Raw genomic sequence first — 19,943 nt, 5'->3', positions numbered from 1 at the left:
ACCTAACTAATCGAAATGCACGCACTGTGGTTTTACACGGCACGTTTTCACTCAGGTGGCAGCAGTATCAGACAAGGATCTCTGAGAGGACACCTCACTGCAAGCCTAGGATCCTAGAAAATTGTGTAAATAATTATTGTCCCATATTTTTTCTCTAGAAATAGGTAAGGAAAAGAATAATTCACTTCTGACCCAGAAACATGGTCTGCACGCAGCTGGAATGAACGGGAAGGCTCTGCTGGGGCTGAACGCTGCAGGACCACCACCTTCCTGTAAGCATAGTGGTGGTGGTTCCCCCTGTAACCACGAAAGGGGTCAGACTCACACTGCCATGCAAGTCGCGACCCCAGAGCAGAGCAGCTTCAAGCCACATTCGCAGCGATTTCAGACACCGGTGGCCGTGGGCACAGAGGCGCCGTCCTATTTAATGATTCGGCCGGGAGAGGGGCGGACACGGGAGGCAGCAACAGCCCGGTCAGCTCTTCCAAACCTCATGGCCCTCTTCTGGCTCTGGGGCTGAGAAAGCCAACAGCTGCTGAACAAAAACCATATGCATTTTTTATGCTTTAATGGCTTTCCTCTGGGAAAGAGAGGGGAGCCCTCGCGTCCAGCTCCTATCTCTCTTGGTTCCTGTAAAGGGCAAAACTTTATTTAGCAAGGGCCGTTTTCTCAGCGAGGAAGACACGGCTCCCATTGGATGCATGGGAGCAGAGAGATTATTATTATTGTTATTTACGATTTGCAGAATTTGTTGAGCACTTGTCTGTACAAGTACCAAGTTATTTCTTCAGTTCCAGCACTAAAGCTCCCCAGGGCTCTTTCCTTTCTGCTCATTTCTCAGCTGCGATCCTCATTCCTGCCTCCACGAGCTCCTCACAAAGGCAGAGCCTCTCTCGGGAGCCCACGCTGCTCCAGATTTTGCTTGCTGGGAAGTTACAGCTAGGATCTAGAAAAGCTCCTGCTGTCCAGGCTTCTTTGTGCCACCAACAAAGTGGCGTCCGACACAGGGAGGCAGATTTTGGTGCTGGCTGCTGTGAAAGCATTTTATTTAAAAGGTGGAAGGTTATGCCATGGGTCTTTATTTAATTCCCCAAGTTCTATCTTGTTACGAGTCGAGGGTGCAATATGAGCAGTAATTATGATGATTTTTAAATTTTTTTTCAACCAAAGAAGAATTTATGTCGCAGAATGCAAAGCAAGTTATTAAATACAATGGAGAAAAACCTTAAAATATAAACAGAGTTAAAATCCAGTACATACACAAGTTCCATGTGCCAATTATTACTCACTCCCTGATTTAACCAAGAATCTTTTATGAATACAGAAATTCAGGGTATGGTAAAATACTCAATTCTTGGCAATAATCCTTAATTTGAGTGGGGATCCAAAAAAAAAAAAAAAAGTAATGAACAAAACTTCTTTTCATTCTACACCCTGCAAAATGTTTCTTTCCTTGCTTGTACATTAAAAGAAAATTTTAAGACCTGCTTGAAAGGAAAGCCTCAGGAAATTGTCCGTTACACTGCACTCTGATCTATTAAGAGGACTTTGCAGTTGGTATCTGTGCTAACGGTACAGAAATCCACCTGGAACCCAGCTTCTAAATGCTGGTGAGCGAGGAGACGCGCTGCATACGCCCGTGTGCTGTGGTAGGGCTGGGTGTATGTGTATATACTCGAACAGTGCGAACTGGGAAGTGAGGCTCAGGTGCCACAACACTTCTGACAAGTTCGCTGCAGATTCAGGCCGCGCAGTTTGCAGGTGCTCCCAGTGGTAGGCACACCGCAGCCACCTCGGAGGACTGCAGCCAGCCCGCGGGTAGCCCCTACAGCCCAGCAGCATCCTGCTCCGGACGTGGGCTGCATTGCCACCCGCTGCACCCCTGTTAGTCCTAACACATACCTAATATATACCTCTATATACCTAAAGTGACGCCTGCTCTTCTGCGTTACAGCCCCAAACCCTGCCGGGTCACACCTGCAGGGTTACCCTGGCCTACTCTTCGGCTGCCTGTGCTGCAGACAGACAGACAGACGGCTTCTCGCACAACACAAGAGTTTTGGTATTTTTAATAGCGTTAGGGGCTTCGCCCACCAGGAGCGAGAGGCCTCGGCAGCCCCGTGCAGCCGATGTCTCCCATGAGGGCACAGGGGTGCAGGCACAGCCCGGTGGCCACCTGCGTGGCCTGGCTCAAACAAGGGCCCTGTGGCGGTGGGACTGGCCCTGGGACACGGCGCTGTCCCCACACCGGCTAGCACCACCCCGGGGACACCACATTGATTTCATTTCGGCCCACGGCACGTTTGGGAGTTAGACTTTTGAGGCACTTCCTGTGCCTTAGATTACATCTGCTCGTCTCTGCTAAGAGGGGGGAACGCAATAAATCAACTGGCCCGGGCTCCGCAGGAAGGCAGAGCCCTGAAATACAACAAACTTCCCCACTCTCCTGCCTCCTCCTGAGGCTGAGCCGAGGAGCTCGTCTTCCTCTCAGTGCTACCCCAGGAGCCGATTCTTGTGGCCACGGCCTTTGTCTTGCAGAACGCTTTGTAACTCACAACTGCAACACATAGCCAAGAAACGTGTTTTTTTTTCCCCAGCTCTTTCAAAAGGAACCTGCAAGCAATAATCCCCAAGCACTAACGCCGAGACACAAGCAGCCAAATGAACCTGAGGCCTGTCGGAAACGGGGCAGCAGAGGGCCGTGCCGGGAAACTGGGCCCGGGTCCGGGCCATGGGCACTGAGCGGCCGGGGGACGAGCCCTGCCGGGCTCAGCGCGTGTCCTGCACGGGCCTCGCAGGACAGGGCCACCAGGGCCGGGCAGGAACCTCACCAAGGGCAGATCTTTCTCCCCCAGCTTCAGCTTGGTTCCTCGTTCAGTGACAATTGCTTATTTTGCCTTTATGAAAAGCTGCGCTAGGACAGGCATCACAACGGCAGGTCGCAAAACTGACGGTGAAGGTTATCGTTGAGCACTTTTCTCTTTCATATTCCAGAAATACAACAACCTGAAAGAATGCTTAATCTGCTGGGTAAACTGAAGAATAAACTCAGATCGAACTAACTTGAAGATAAACTCCTTCTGGTTTTGTTTTACATGGGACTCCGGTTGCAGAGAAGAACATAAATCAAACTGACAGAAAATTATATTCTCTAGCTGAACATTGAGCTGTCAGCAATCTTGGCCAGTGCACAAACTCGCTTGTGAAAAATCAACTACAGCCTTGGGAAACCCTCTCTTCGGTGAAGCCTGGGCTCCTCGGAGCGATTTAGCACCGCGGCCTGGGCGCACATTCGTGGGACGTTTTGCAGCCCGGGCTGGTCATGACAGCCCCCTGCTGTGAAATGAACTCGTGGCACTGGATTTCTGCATGGCCGCTGTGTGACCGCCTCGCTGGTACAGGAGATGGTCAGGGAAAGAAGCACCCTAGCACAGGCACCGCCCGAAATCCAGGGTGGCTCTCCTGGGTTAGGACTGCGCGATCATCCTACCCTCAAGCTGCAGAGAGAAAACCTGTCATGACACGGCAGTTTCAGGACTTTGAGGCAGCCTCTTTCCTCAGGAAGGCCTCTGCCAAGGCCTGGTGAGGAGCACGCCATCTCCTCGCCGAGGTCAGACACCCAAGCAGGGTGGGACCGTAGTGCCACCTGCCTGACCAAGCCCTCGCGGTACCAGCGGTGCTGCAGGTAGGACACCGCCACCCCCTGCGCCTGGAGGTGACAATGCAACAGGCGAGCACTGTAGTGGACCAAATCTCTGGGATTTAGGGACACCTAATCCGTGCCTGCTCCTCAGAGCACAGAGAAAGGCAGAATACACTCTTACAAAGAAAAGGCAGCCCAAAATGATCAGTGCGTTACAACACACAAAAGATCAAAGTATCTTTAGCATGGTGCGACATGGAAAGAGATCTGGAGACTTGGTAGTTACTCATGTCCGTCCAGGCACCCTCGGGAGAGGGCTGAACACCCTCCTCTCCCCAGGACCATTTGTCACTGTCAGTGCTGCAGAAGCTCAGCAGCTATCTATAGCCCCATGTGCTCCGAGCCAGATCCTCCGCCCATACTAAACTGGTTAGTTCAGATCAATGCTTCCATGTGAGACATCAAGGAAACAGCAGGAGCAGGCTCCTGCGGAAAGCTGGCTCGGCGATTTTAACTCTTCACTCGGCCTCTTGGTAAGAAAAGCTCTAGCACGGTACCAGGGCCACTGACTAGCAGGTAGAGATGGCTTCCTCCTGGTGAAGCACAAAACCACGTCCCAGATCCAAAGTGGCAGTGAAAGATCAGCTTCTGCAAGAAGAAGAAGGTTTGCTTAATGGCTGGGTGACATTTCCACTTGGACAGGTCTGCTCTGACAAGCTAGCTGCCCCGTGTAGGCCCAGCACCTGTCAGGATGGTCTTGAATTGCCCTGACCTGCTCTGTAATCTTCTGTGCCCTGTAAGCAGCTGCGATGGTATAACGGAGATATAATGGAGCGCCTGTGGTGGATGGAGGGATCTGGCTTGCATGTCCCTTTGCGAGAGCTACTAGGAGTCTTGAAAGAGAATGAAGCTACAAAGACATGCTAAAGAGAGCGGGGATGTGGGCACCAATACTTTTAGTCCATGGGTCAGGGTAGGCATCGAGCATCACTGGCAGCCCGCCCTGAGCAGCCCCATCACGGGGACCACGTCTGCAACAGGAATCTGAGCTGCAGCGTGTCTGTGAGGCAAACCGGGCCCGCTGGGTCCTGGGGTGTCCTGCGGGGCTGAGAGCCAAACGCCGCCACGGGAGCACGGGGGTGTTTTCAGTGTGCACACCGAACACGCACGTACAAGGAAACTCCACGTACCGGTCGGAACGGCTTTCCACATGCCTCAGTTACGCTCATTTCCAACAAAACATACGGAGAACAAAAAGGAAACAGCTGGATTACTGCGTGGACGAAATAGGAAAGGTTTAGCGGATGGACGTCTAAACGGAGGTGGCTGACACGGATGGTCGCGGCCACGGGGGTGAAAGCAGCTACACCGTTCAGATCAACCCGAGACCTGCAGAAACTTGACTTCGGAGACAAGCAGCTGGGAATTGATCAAGGCACGATTAGTATCACAGACTAAAATTAGCTTTTGCATAGTTCTTTAAGAATAGGGGTGGGTAGGAAAAACAACAGGCAGGGCCAAAGCAAGGCACAGAAGTTAATTTGAAAGAGACAAATGAGCTTGCATTCCAGCGTACAGAGCTGCAGTCATTTGGCAAACCTGATCTGTAACACTGCATGTCCCACGATCGCTGACCTTTTCAGCAGCACAGCTTTCTGTGAGAGCGAGCGAGAAATCATCCCCCCAAATCTCCCTGTGTTTGTACAAGGGATCTCTTTGTGTCACAACACAGAATTCCTGCTAACTCCCCAATTAAGCAGAATACACTCCCACTGCATAAAATTAGATAAAAAAGATTAAAACCATTCCTCCTGACAATGTATTCTTCAGGGGCTCTCACCATGGCTGTAAAATATGTGAGACAGAGTTTAACAAGATTTTCTTTATGAGGAATGTAAACAGACACTATTAACCTCTGCTGGTTTCTTTGGACAGATGCAATAACTTCAGTCAGGGCTACGAGTGAAAGTCCCGCTTTCACTGAACGTGCAATTTAATCAGCTCAGTACCGAACATCCAGATAAATCACGATGACTGGCAGCACACCACCGTGCAGCTGATGAATGCCCGTACAGCACGTTTCCTGATGCTATGATGAGACAAACGTGCCACAAAGGCACCTGATTAAACGTGTCCAGTGCTGGATCAGGTCCTAAAACCTGAGGGAACTCTGTACCTCGACCCTCATATCTCATGTCACACCCAGATGTCCCCCAGAACAGAAAGAGAGGATTTTCTGGTTGAAACGCTAGATTTTGGAGAGCTGCTGCAATGGCTTCGAGAAGAAGCTAACACCTTCCTTTGTCATTTGGGATGACGATATTGCTCGTAGAGGTGGGCACCTTCAACAAAAAGCCCTAGCCATAAGCCGTGGAGCCAAGGACACCTCCCACTTTGCTGCAGGAGTTGGTGGCCCCTGGCAAGCACCTTGCTGTGCCATCCCCTCCTGGTCACCACGCCTGTGGGGCTCCAGGAGAGCAAACCCCTGCCAGAGACATCCAGCAACCTCCACCGCTCTTCTCTTGCCTCCCAGAAGAGTGCACAAAGCTAATTGTGTGTAATTGCAACTCCTTTAAATGCAAGCATCCACAAACAGGTAGAAATTACCAGCCAAATTGTTCGCTAACATCTGAGGGAAGCCTGTGGGCTTGCCTCTTAATTGGTCCCATTTAAGTTCAACTGCTGCAGTTTTAACCCAACAGAAGGAACCAGTTTAGGTACAACACTTCTCCAGGCGACGCACCCAGGGAAATACTGAGACGGAATGGATAGGGAGTTATCTTCCTGCAAAAAATTTAAAAAAAAAAGCTTGGCTAATGCTAGGAAACATTACCTAGATATTGTTTGTATTTTCTGCATGTCAGTGCCCTTCCTGGTGGGAACACTCGTACTTTCCCAATGTACACGTGCTGAAAATGTAATTTGAAGCGTTGTGGTAATTTGTTTGTTTCTGATCACTTGGCTGCATGGCGATGCTGTAACCAATGAGCTCAGATACACAACTCCAGAAATAACAGCTTAAAACAGGATGCTGTGAATGCCGGAAGGCTGAAATAGATGCGTGGGGGAGCATTGGGTGTCCATGCTGCAGTTTGCTCCACCAGCAATTCCAGCAGGTCCTTTTACTCCAGCTCTGCACAGGAACCACGAGGTGCTGTGGCTGCTCAGTGCGGCGCTGGCAGAGCTGGCTCTGCTCTTCTGAGCCCCTGCACTCTTCTCAGTCGAAGAAGTGCCGTAGTGTTGAGTTGCTCCTACCCGTGCACCCTGTCACATCCCCAAACTCTTCTGTATTTCCGTGTCCCACCGAGCCAGCTGTCCCAGCACGCTCAGCACCATCGTTTCTCTCCCCCAGGCAGCTGAGGGCAGGCAGCGATGCCGGGGCAGAAGAGCTGGGGCGATGCCTGAACACCTTTGCCAGAGGGATGCTGAGAAGAAGAGGTAAGAGGAGCAGAGGTGACCAGGACAGATCACGGACTGGAGGCTGCCAGTGGGCATTGCACTGAGCTTTTGTTAACACAGCTCCTACCAATACTTCTCTTTACAGGCACGACCTCTACGTACACCAGTTGTACATTACCCCTTGAATAACCCCAGTCCCCTACCATCTCTTTACAATACGCCGTACCAGCCAGCCTCAGAATACACAGCGAGGAAGCAGATGACGGGGGCAGCCGTATTCCCCCACCCACCCCTATTGATTTTCTCTCTCAGGAAGTACAGCACATGTGAACGTGCAAGATTACAAGCTTTGGGGATTAAAAGTTTTGGAAGTCTTTGTACGGGCTGTATAGGACATACACAGACGTAGCAATATATAAAACCACCTTCTCCCACTACTTGAGCGATTCCACAAACCCTCCACGACTGCAGCTCGTGCACCCGTCCCTGGCGGTGACATCTCCAGGGTGCAGTAAATGGAAGCAGAGATTTACTGCTCCGAGTTTAACTCCACTGCCTTCACCAGAGCACCTCTGCAGTTGTACTAAGGGACACCAAAAAGCAGCCAGGCTTGCTAAACCATGCAAAGCACTGCGCTAAACCCTGGGACTGCCAGTAAGCAGGGGTTGTGTGAGCGTGTCTAGCGTTTTGCCTAGCCCCTGGAGTGGGAATGGGAATGGGAATGGGAACGGGAATGGGAATGGGAACGGGAACGGGAACGGGAATGGGAATGGGAATGGGAACGGGAATGGGAATGGGAAGCCTCTGTAGAGGTGCACCTTCACTCCTCTTCCCCCTGGGTTTTCCCCATCACGCTGGCCCAGACGCAGTGCCCCCGGCTTTGCCTGTCTATAAGACAGATGCCGTGTCCAGGCTGCTCATGGGAACCTCTTCAGCAATCTCCTCCTCGTGACAGCGGGGCTCCTCCGAGAGCAAACATCCCATGTTCATCCCGTCTTCTCAGACACCAAGTCAGGATAGGAGAAATCCTCTGGCAGAGCAGATTTTTTTCCTGCTGCCTCTACCTAACAGAGATGACAAGCTCGTACCCGAGAACCAGCTCTTCCACAGCTAGAGTTAGGTGTAAAAAAGCTGGTCTTCACCACTGCCTAACTTTCACGCCAAGCTAACTGACATAAATCCTACCCCCGGTGCTGCATGCGGCCTGCCGGCACGTGGTGGGAACGAACCGCCGATGCCAGGCATGGCTGCGTAGGGGAACGGCCCCTGGCTGCGATGGGGGTGAGCTGCGGGATCAGGCGCTGCGTGTGGGTGCGCCTCGCGCCCCAGCGCAAGCACAGCCCAGATGTTTGCAATAAAAGCAAGTCTCCCTCTCCCCCTCAGAAGTAAAGGGAACATTTGCTGTTTGCTGAGAAAATCGCAGAGCTGCCCCTGCTCTGCCAAACGACACGGCCTAACGGGGTGTTTGCAAGCACCGGGAGACTCGGTTTTGCCTGCTCGGTTTAATTATTGATGACCCGAGCGGCTCTGCCAAGTGACCTTACTCAATTCAGTAGAAAATCATTTTAAACGCCCCCAAGAAAGAATTTAGACACAAATAGTTCCTTGTGCACACACACAAACAGATGTGCGTCTGAAATGCAACCGGTGCCTCAGCTAGTAAAGGAACTTAATGTTACACAGGAGTGGGACTGAACGATTTCAGGGGCTGAATTTCAGGCTCAGCATCTTACTCTGTTAGGTGCTTTTAAAGACCTTAGCCTAGGAGAACGTTTCACTGCTTTCCTTTAACACATTGTTCACGTAATCCCTATTAAAGGTATAAAATGAATGCTGGCTCCTGCATTTGCAGAGCATTGCCGGGGGATTAAAGTCACAGAACCCGTCAGATCCAGGTACTTGCAAGAGAGGAGCTTTGCAGATTGCAAGAGAAAGAAGTCTTGATTTAATATTTGGAATGCTGTTTGGAGAAAGTTAAGCATTACGTCTAAGTCACACAGATAATGCAACCCTCTGAATGAGAGGCGCTCACAGATGAAGCGTTACAGGACTGTTTCTCGCCAAACCAGAATCTGAGCTACCCTCAGGACAGCGGTATTTCTCATCACGTGGTGCTCGCTAATTCACAGCCTTCGTCTGAAACGAGAACAAGCCATGAGGATACCCATGCAGCTCCCAGGAACTCCAGAAGACAGGGCAGGCAGGCGTGCAATCTCTCCTCCTCCTCCAACACAGCAGCAGCCAAACTGCTCACGTGTGAGGAGCCAGCACCTCACCGCTTCAAAACTTTCTTCATGCGAGAAGCCAAAAAAGCACTTAAGCTGGAAAATTAAGGCACGCTCCAGGTCTTCGGCTGCAAAACCGCTCAGCCTGGACGAGGCGAGCAGGCGGTCACGCAGCCAGCCTGCTGCAGCGAGGAGTGAGCGCAGCCCTGCCGTGGGCTGTCTGGCCTCCCTCCTCCCTGCCCACAGACCGAGGGGAAGGCTCAGCACCCTGCACAGGAGACACGTTTTTGTAGGGTTGCATCTCTGAAACGGCATTTGGCTTCATTAGCCTGTGACGGCTGGGAGAGGAGGTGGTAGCGGTGACCACGCGGTGAGCAGGAACGTGATGACCCCAAATGAAGGACACGACGTGCACCAGGCTCAGAGATCTCTGCACAATCCTGCCTCTGAGCGCCCCAAAGACACCCTGAGGGGAGGAGAGGGGCTTGGGAGTCAGCAGGGTCAGGCACTTGGGGCTTACACTTGGGGAAGGAATGTTACATCCAGCTCACTGCGCTCAGGGATGTCACAAACCCACCTGTCCTGCAACTGATACAACAGAAGGGCGTAAGTTTTGGAACTAACTGGTGAGTGTTCAGCCCAAGTTTTGGGTATTGCTTACACATACTCCCCTTCCATACACACACCTATACAGCATTAGGTACCCCTTCCGAAATGGCTCACAGCATCCTGAGCATGCACAGCCCTCCAAATTAATGTGGGGGTGCTTCTCAGAAACCTCTGCTCCTTTTAAAGAGTAAACTTTGCTACAGTTATTCCAGTACATTCTGGTTCGTTTGCTTAATTCACTCTGTAAATGAGATATTCATGATCTCCTCTTAGGATGGCTGCATGCTCTCAATGTCTGCCTACCGTTGCTTCCACTTCCACAGTGCTGAGGGGATGAGACTTCATCTGCCTAGGAATTTTTTTCCCAATATCTGCAAACCTGTTGATGGCTCCATACAGCACCTCCTGGACTAAGGGCAGTGAACTTTTGGATGAGGGAGCATGCCTTTTCTGTCTGCACTGCGCCTCCAGCAATGAAGCCTTCACTCGACGTTGAGCTTCTACGACAATACAATTTTCTTCTGTTACATAACAAATTTGCTCCATAATCCAGTTTTTCACATTTCCATTTGTTCGTTGATATCTTCTTTAAAAGAGTTAAATTAAATTGGTTAGAAGAACAGAAGACAGTTCTTTACCTACCCCCAATTCTACGGGTAAATCCCAATTTTCCATGGATTATCCCAGACTCTCTGCAGCCTCTACCCCTGGCTGCTACAAAAGGCTGTGTGCCCGCAGCCTCTGAGCTGCTGTACGGGGTCTGTGTGGGCAGCAAGCTCCTGGAAGGGACAGAAAACGATGCAATCCTGTGCGGAGCAGCAATGGGAAGCCCGCACAGAACTGCATTTCTCCTGCTGGCCCCAAAACCAACACTAGTGAGGCTATGGCAGCAGCTCAGTTTGCACTGCTGCACCTCCCCAGCTCAGGGATGGCAGTCGGCATTTCTTTGGATCGGACCAAACTTGCTACATCCCTTAAATACTAACCCAATAAAAGAGCCATACGCTTTCAAAAGAGGAAAAAAATAATAATAAAAAAAAGAACAATGGCTTTGAGACTGCTTCTCCTTCTCGGTATCAGCAGTTTTTGCTTTTATCTAAGCACCTCTGTTGAGACTAGTTTCTTCCCTTTGCATCAGTTTCAAGTGAAGAGTAATCCTCTGGAGAACGAAAGGCCCATAATACTGGTTTGAGCTGCGGACAAGTTGCTTCTGTAACCCGACCTGGCTTGAAATGAAATTTATTTACATAGCGTGCTCGATACCTTTGAGAAAATCTGCTACTTCAAATACTTCAAAGGATTACTTTGTACTGGAGGTGGAACAGCCAAGAGGACTACACACTCGGCACATATTGCTAAATTCTTGCGAGGCATCTTAGGGCGGAGATATTTGTCTATGAAATAACAAATAAAATACTCGATCCTTTTCAAACGGCGTTCACGGCGGCACAGAGCGATCCGGGGAGGGCTGATCAATCCTTTGTGCTGCTTTTTCCCAGCCTGCAATTAAGCAGCAGCTTGAAACGTAGGCTGTGTGTGGTATGTGGGTACAAATGCGAACTAAAGGCATGTTTGAAGCAGACCACTCAAGCCCTTGCATGGAGAGGACTTAGTAGATCATAGGGAGAGAGACTTCAACTTCATTAAGTGAAACATTAAAGGGAATGCCCTAACTTACAGCACCAAACATTAATGCTCGGTGATGTAAGGGGTTTAATTGCCTGTTGCTTTCCCACCGTAAATTATTACCTGCAGCTCACGGAAAACCTCCTTCCAGACCTGCTCGTGCACCTCGCTCCCATTTCAGGTGCTCACTGGGGTGGAAACAGAGGGGCAGCTCCGAGTTGTTCACAGAAATGGGCACATTTTGGGGAGGCAACGAACATTTCAGAACCTCGCCCATTTGGTACGGGCTGGTTCAGGAGCTCATTACGTGTGCGATCCTCTGCAGGTTTTACAACCGAGTTCAGTAACCAGCCAGGAGGGGTGAAAGACGCCCTGCGGTGACCGAACGCACCGCGGGCAGGGGGAGGGATCCAGCAACGCTCTTTGTTTGCAGCTGAACAATTCCCACATCCAAACACACTCTCAGAAGTTTTCACTTGCCATTTCTGTTTATTATTATTCGCACTGAGTGACCCCAAACCGCACGTGCAGCTCTGTCCAGGGGATCCTGCGAGGTCGGCACGAGCGACACAGTCGTGCAGGTCTCGAATGCCCCCGTGGGGTGGGTGTGCAACGTGCCGGTCCCTCAACATCAGGGACCACTTCTTGCAGCCCCACTGTGTGCTCAGCCTCCCCTCGAGGCCAGGGATACCTGAGGTAGGTGCTGGGAGGTGTCCCCGTGTCACTCTACTGCTTGCCATTAAATGTCCCCGGGCATCCCTCGGTGGAGCCCCGTAACGCGTGCTTGGCTAACATGCCTTTCCCCAAAGCATGAAGATATCAGAAAATGGAGATATTTCCCTCGGCAACGCACGCTGACGGGAAGCCACTGCAAACATTTGTGCCTTTTTTCTCCTTTCTTTAGTACAACCTGCAGGTGTTGGCCCGTGGTGTGCCTTTTTCCATTCGATTAAGGATCCCTTTGGTTCCCTGTTTCTTCTCCCCACGACAGGGCTCAGACGTGGTAATCAAATCCCCATCTCCTTGCCAACAAACTAAACAGACTGAGCTCCTGAAGTCTCTCAAAGGCTCCCATTTCCTCCAACCTTCAAACCACATCGGTGTCTCCTTTCTACATCCTCTTGCGTTATTCAATATCTTTTAAAAAACTCCCCCAAGATCCGCACGTGCCCCAGAACAACCACAGCCTGATAGCCGAGGGGAGGGAGCCAAGGGAAGGTGTGCTCCTTCCCATCCCTCAAAGCCCAGCCCTGACTCCTAACAAATTCCGCCGGCCAGCCTCGTTGCTCTATAAAGTCAGATGTGAAATAATTTTATGGGTCGCGGGACCGGGCAAATCCCAAGGAATATCACTAACTCAGCCCAGGCAAGGCTGAAGAATCCCAGCGTGAAGAGAAAGTGCTGATTGCCCAGGAGTTCCTCCGCCACGAGACCTAACAACATATTGATTCAGCTCCCAAAATCGAGGCTAAAACCCACAGGCTGTGCAAATCCTCAAACCCACACACCTAGCGGCGGCCATCCACATACCCTTCACTTCAGTTACCCTTCGAGAGGTCGTTTTCAAACCTCCCCTTGTGGAGATCTACAAAGTTGAAGTTAAAGTGAAAACATCTATAACTTCCCTATACGTGATTATTTACAGGAGAAAGAAAAAAGTGGGTGGATGGCAACCAGGGTAGCATGAGCCAGCCTTAAAATCTTACTCAACAAACAAGAGAAACAAATGAAAAACCCGAGGGAAAAGCAAGCACGTGGCTTGGGAGAGCGGCTCTCTGCTGTGCCACCGGCCTTACCTCTAGTTCTATGGAGTGTGGGAGAGGCGGCGAAATTAAAATTACAAAGCACAACTATGGGTAATTGCTAGAGGCGATCCATAAACTCCGACTTTGAAAGGCATCTGCCGAAGCCCTGGCTCCAAGGGCTCCAATATAATCCTCTGACTCTGGAGGTCCCCTCCCCAGCCCGTCGGGGTACAGCGATGCTTCGGTGACGAACGCTCCTCCCGCGCGGTCGGCCGCCTCCACCCCGCGTCTCAGCAGTGCCTTTGGTTTCAGCACAGCTGCGCTGGGACGGATGGGACGTGCTCAGGCCATCGCTTCCCAGGGCTGAGGGGGAGGAATCTGAAACCGAGAGCTTCTACGGTGAAAAAAACAAAACGGGGAGACGGCGACGTTGTACATCGTACCAGCAAGGTTCGTCTCACCTGCCTAGGACTAAGGAAGGCCTTTCCATCCCATCATTGACTACTCACAGTTTCTAAAGCTAACTCTGCTGACACTGCTGTGATCTGATTTTAGCTCGTTAGCCTCTGGCTAGCGGCAGCCTGCATCCCACGGCAGTTTTGCAGGTCAGCACGCCGACCCCAGATGAAGACTTCTTGTGCTTCTGCAGCTAACCCAACAGGTAACGTTCAGAGAATGCGCGAGATCTGGAAATTCCAAGAAAGGATATTATGAAAAAGGGTCTGCAAAATGTTTAATTAACATTTATGCGGAGTAAATTGGGGCTGTCAGGTAGCTTGCAGAGGATCACAGCAAGTACTATGGTGAAATCCTGTCAATCCCAATGCTACTGAGCATTACTTGCCGACCAAGCCCAGCCTTCAGTCAGTACAAAGCAGCACCTCGGCACTGCCACACCGTGCCGTGGCAGAGACGGCACTGCTGTTAGCACAGTACGATGCCTTTTGCAAGGGACGGCCCCAATTACCCTACGCTTAATTAACTTCCCAGCGGTAATTTGATTTTTTTTTTTCATTTCCTGTTCCATGAAGCCACCGCTGCGTGCCACCCCGAAAACACACACACCTCAGGGCTTGGCCGAACGATCTCCGTGCAAACCAAGCCCCAGATCTGCAAAAAAAATGACATATTCCTAACGGGCTTTGGATAGGAAACCCCTCAGGGTTTGGTGTGCGGAGGGAGCCCCCGTCAAACTGACGGCATGGTGAGGAGAACTGCTTCAGCCCAGGCAAGCAAACACCCTGGTGGTGGATGCATTCGTTGCAGCCTCTTGTAGGGGACCTATGCTCGTATTCTGTATTTTTATTTTTTTTTTATGAATGAAGAAAATAAAGGACTTTTAGCTGTATCATAGAAACTGCTGTCTGGGAACTGGAGCTGGGAACCCGTGTGTATTTTTCTGCCCAGGGCGCACGTTTTGGGTAGTCACTAACATGAAAATTGCGGGTTATAACGGGAATGTTGATAGACCCTTAACTACCACAACGGTGCAATCCCGAGAGCATGGCCAGCCTATGCAGGCTTAGGAGAACGCGATATTTCTGGGTGGTTACAGCCACAAGTAATTGCATGGTTTGTATTGAGGGTTTGGGGGTTTTGTTGTTGTTTTTGTTGTCTTGGGTGGGTTTTTTTTGCTGTGTACATTTCTCAACCCTGCTCTCCTCGGCAGAAGACCTCACAGTGATTTCTGTACAAGTTCCTCCCCTGCTGCAGGTGCACCCCCTCATGGCAGCACCCCAGCATGCACCGGGGACACCTCGTGCATGGAAGGGCTCCGGCTGATAGCTGTGGGTTGGCTTCTGCCCGGTGAGCTGCCACCAGGTGCCCGGGGAGGTCCCAGCTCCGCGACGTCCCCAGCTGCAAGCCCGGCGCCCGCCTGGCCGCCTGAATTCAGCCCCCTCTCTGCGGACACCTCCTCTCTTCGGCTGACTACAGCATTTCTGCTAAGGACCCGGTGGGCATCGCTTCTTATTGCTTCCCAGGAGGAATAAAAGGCTCTTGAAGCTGCCCCACAGGCCTTAGCAGAGCGCTGATGCCCCGAAGTGCTGGCAGATGCGGGCTTCGCAGACCGGCATCACCAGCTTCGCTTGGGACAATGGGGCAGGTGGCTTGAACGGGCAAGAGAAATTACCAGCTGAAGAGAGGCAGCAATGCGAGGCAGCATTTGGACCCCGGTTTCACCACCCTAAATCTGGGAGACGCTGTTTAGGTCCAAATCCCCACCGCTTTCCCCAGGGCAGCCTCCTTCCAGCCCTCATTCAGAAATCTGGCTGGAAGCTCAGTAACAGCGAGTGTTTACACCACTAAAGCTCTGCGGTACGAAATGACAGCAGCTTCCCACAAATTTGGGCGAGATAAACATCTTTGTCACAAAGCATGAGCCTCTCCAGTGGTACTGGCAGAGACAGAGAGCGTCAGATAATGGGAGCTGCCCAACGCAGCAATTAAACACTTGGAGAGGGGCGAGCCCCTGGGCGACGATGCCCTCCCCATTGCTTCCTATAAAGCCTTCTCACATAAATTAGCCGTCCCCGTGATTTTAATGCTCCGGCGTGCCCTTAACAAAGGAGTCCTTCCAGGGCTCCGCTCGGCAATCGGCTCCGGCTCTGTCGGGGCTGGAAATCTGGCGGGGATCCAGGGGGCCGGGGATGCTGCGAGCTGTCCCCTGAGGGCTGGCGGTGACCGTGGGGAAGGGGCTGCTCGCCCCGCTGCCCCCTTCGTGTCCGTGAGCCTGCAGCTGGAATAAATCAAAGCTGAGCACGGGACCTGCCCGAGCAGGGGTCCCTGGCGCTGCGCCGGGGTCCGTCCCGCTGGATTAATTCTCCCACACGGATCGCAGCGCATCCCGTCTTGCAGGAGCGGAGGCCGTGCGCGGCCCTGCAGAGCCCTGCAGCTCCTCGGGGCCTCTGTGCACCTCGGGCTGGGCTCCAGCCCCGCTCGCCCCCGGGGACCAGCAGCGACCTCAGGAATTGTTCCGTGAGTTACGGCGGCTGCTGGAAGCGAGAGCAGAACCGGGCGTTTTCTACATGAAAGGTATTCTATAAACCCGAACGGCCATTCACGTCACCAGCCCGTCTCCCTAATTAAGAGCCGAAAGAATCCGAGCTCGGTCTAAGGGAACGATCAATCCCGCCAGACACAATGTACCCGGAGGGACGTTTGCAGAGCACGTCTGACACTGCCGAGGGCTTTGTTTCCCCCCCGTCCCTCCTGCCCCAAGTATAAAAAGCTGCAATTGAAAAGTCCTGGTCCTCGGAGGGAGCGCTGGTTTTTATCAGATGGTAATGATGAGTACATCGTGAAATCATTTAATAGTTCTCATTAAATGCATTGCTGGAGAGCAGGCTTGATTTACGGACAGTACGCCACGGGTATAAATAAGCTGCACTTTGCTTGTAACGCAGCTGGTCAAGAAAATTAATGCTTTGTTTTCCATAACCTTTGTACTCTCCCTTCCTCTGCTACTATGGCAAAGCTCAAGGCGTGTAACTCGATCATCCTCTGAAAGACAACACACGTCTGAATGCCTCTCGCAGGCTCGGCCCAACAGCGGAAAGGCAGACTCCCAAAATGTAGCCGCGTTCCAGCCCCCCCAGCGCCGCTGTCCCTACACGTGGAGACACTTCCCTGCTTTAAAACAAAACCCCAAACTACTCAGCAGCAGACCTACCTCCTTCTGTGCTGGAAATGCTGCTAGAACAGCATATCCTGACAAACTCAGCTCCAGCAGATATCGATATATTTAGCACTGCTGCGTTAAGTAAATTCCCACCTTTAAAAGCAGAGGGTTCCTTTTTCTTTATTAATTTTTTTTCCTTTCCCTGGGAATAGGACAAAAGCCACTCAGATCAGATTAACATCTGTCTTCAGGTTAGAAGAGAGGAAACACGAGGCAGCTGCGGTACAGGACAGTGGCCAGAGACACTTTTTAATGCTTATATTAACCGTGGCACCTAATCCTAAGCAAACACTTCGTCGGTTGCATAATGTTTTTTCAAAAGCCCTTTTCCTCACGGCACAAGGTGTACGCCGCGCGTGTGCTTCAGCGCAGGGACAGTCCAGCAGCCAGGGCAGGCAGATGCCGGCGGGGCTTAGGAGAGAGTCGATTTAGACGAGGACAAAGGGACGGCCTTTGCAGTCGTATGGCTCGCATCTGGAATTCACAGGCACGCTGATTTTACAACCCTCTCCTCACGGTTTCGCAGCAGAGCCCTGCTCTGCCTCACCTCCCAGCCGAGGCGGTGTCTCGGTGCCGCTGTGCAACCCTCACTTCGCCCCGTTTGTTCCTCCACCACCTCTGCCCACATCCCTCGGAGGCAGGCAGCCAGGAGCTGAAGCCGTGACACCGCTCAAGGGGGCTCCACGAGCCCCAGGGGCCGTGCTGCAAGATCCAGTCCCGGGTCTGACAGCTTCAGGACACTCCGAGACTGCTCCGTGCCCTAAAACCTTAACGGGAAGCTGACAGCTGCATACGTGCTCTTGTATTTTGTGTGTATTAAAGCACAAAGTCTTAAAAGCAGCGAGGAAGACCCATTTCCAGTTTACTTCTGCTCACAGCAAGTGCTTTTGAATCTCGCTCAGAGACCCCTCTGGTTGCTTTTCTGGCATACACAAACCTCCCTTCAGAAAAGCCACTTTCTGGAGACTTTTTAGTGTTTCTTTTCTGGCTGAAACCAAGAAACCTCTTACTCAGCTAGTCATTTCTTACACGTACTTGATACGCTAGGCTGTAAAATCCCTGCCTGAAGACAGTCTCAGAAATGAGTAGTCAAAACCCTGAGAGAGCGGAGAACAAAACAACACGAAAATCACCTGTAGCCACGGCAGGAAATGGAGAAAAGATTAACCTCATTTAAGACTAATATTTCTGTGCGTGCGCGTATTTATTAGTAAATAATCTGTCTCTGCTATTACGATTTAACTGCCCAAGGTACAACAGTGCCGTCAACCACCCCTCGTGCAACGCGAAGGCCCTGAAGCAAAGGATGGATGTCCTTTGCCATCCCCGATCTGCATTTCCCCAAACAAAGCCACCACAACGTGGTCACTGCCGGGAGCACAACCCGGGCACCAGCTCTGGGAAAGGACTCACGATCTGCCCGAAACCAGACCTTAACCATCGGGCTTCGTTTAGCCACGCATCTGGCATCTAAACCCGAAGAAATTAGGAGCATTTCCTCTGAAGGCAGGACAGACTTTGGAAGCTGCTGTTGAGTCTGAAACATTTGAAAGCAATTGCTAATGCAATTTGAAATGAGAAATAAAGCAAGAAGACAACTCATTTCAATAGGAAAAAAAAATGCTGGACTAATTTATGAGATATAGCTATTCATAACACAAATTTTTGCTGGGCCTGGTGGTAGATGGCTCTTCTCTGCTAGTTCCTGGCTCTGTAACTCAGATGCTATTTTTTGGTATTTAGTTATGCAAAGATACTGGTGGTCATTACCTCCAGCACGCTGACCTGGAGGGTGATGCGACTCCAAATCTCACTTTTCCTGGTACGAAGCAGGGTTTCATTCATTATTTTGCAATCAGGGTTTATGAGAACAGCTAGGAAGGATCGGAGGAGATGCAGGACGAACTCCTGCCTCTGGCAGTGGCCAGGTGCACGACCTCAGGTAAGTCATTTCACCTTTCTGTCTGTTTCCCCGCTCTAAAACAAGTACTTAGCTCCTTTCTGTAAGCACCCTGAAACTTCATCACAAAAAGGCCGGGCGCAGAAGAGCGAGGTGTTCCCAGCCCTTCCCAGCTGAAGTGAGGCTGAGACTCGGAGCGACAGACGAAGCGGTGGCCAAGCCCCCGGGCAGGGACCTCAGATCGGAGTCGGTCACCAAGCGTGTTTGGGATGATGCCCCGACCAGCTGGGAGTCATACGCGGGTTTTGGCACCGACTTCAAGAGCTCCAGACTTCACCTTCCATGTCACGGGGCGGCATCTGCACAACAGAAATCACACGGGTGCCGTCCGCTGGCTCCCTCCCCGGTACAGAGTTTGTGCGCTTCAGGCACGGAGTGTGTCTGATGTGAACTGCTAGCCCCAGTTCTGGGAGGTACCCGGGGGAATCACCGACAGGCGATGAGATCGCCGGCCAAGCAACGAGACCGGCAGTGAGATGAAGAATGGAGGAGCAGGAGAGAGAAGCTGCGAATCAGCCCCGAGCCCCTTTGGGAAGGGGCCGACAGCAGGATTTCATGTCTTGTGCGCAAACAAAGGGGGAGGAAGAGACCTCTCAGATAATCGGCACAGAAATGCTCTTGACCTTTTTAGCACCGGTGCCAAGAATGAAACTGATAAAAACCCCCGGAGCCGATCTCTACCTCATTACTGGACTTGTGCCAGGCTGAGCTTGGAAATTTGGCTTGCGTGCTCGTGCGCGAGGATGTCCCCTGCACAAAGCTTCCACTGAACGTACACCAGGAATCAACGGCGGGGCCACTGCTGCCTTCCTTCTGGCACACCTAATCCTCCTCCAAGCCTCTTTTGCCCACCTAGACATCCTTGCACACGCTCGAGGCTCAAGGTCTTTGAAGTATTAGGGCTGCGACGGTGCAAACCAGGATCCCAACGAGCAGCCTCCCCCTAAAGAGTTAAAAGGGAGAGTTCTGCTAATACTTAAGCGTTACAAATCTTCTCGGTTAAAATAAATTATTCAGGAGATGTCATCCTCCCATCAGCACCATCTGAGCTACATTT

General features: G+C 51.5%; 1 protein-coding gene across 3 annotated transcripts in view; it reads right to left on the bottom strand.

The window, feature by feature from the left end:
• Window positions 1-19,943, bottom strand: part of LHPP (phospholysine phosphohistidine inorganic pyrophosphate phosphatase) — a 91,301-nt gene that overhangs the window by 1,066 nt on the left and 70,292 nt on the right. The window lies entirely within an intron of this gene.

This window comes from Anser brachyrhynchus, assembly GCF_964034855.1.
Source record: "Anser brachyrhynchus genome assembly, chromosome: 6".
NCBI classification, from domain to species: domain Eukaryota; kingdom Metazoa; phylum Chordata; class Aves; order Anseriformes; family Anatidae; genus Anser; species Anser brachyrhynchus.
The sequence above is the reverse complement of the archived record's forward strand: the minus strand, read 5'-3'. Positions and strand labels throughout refer to the sequence as shown.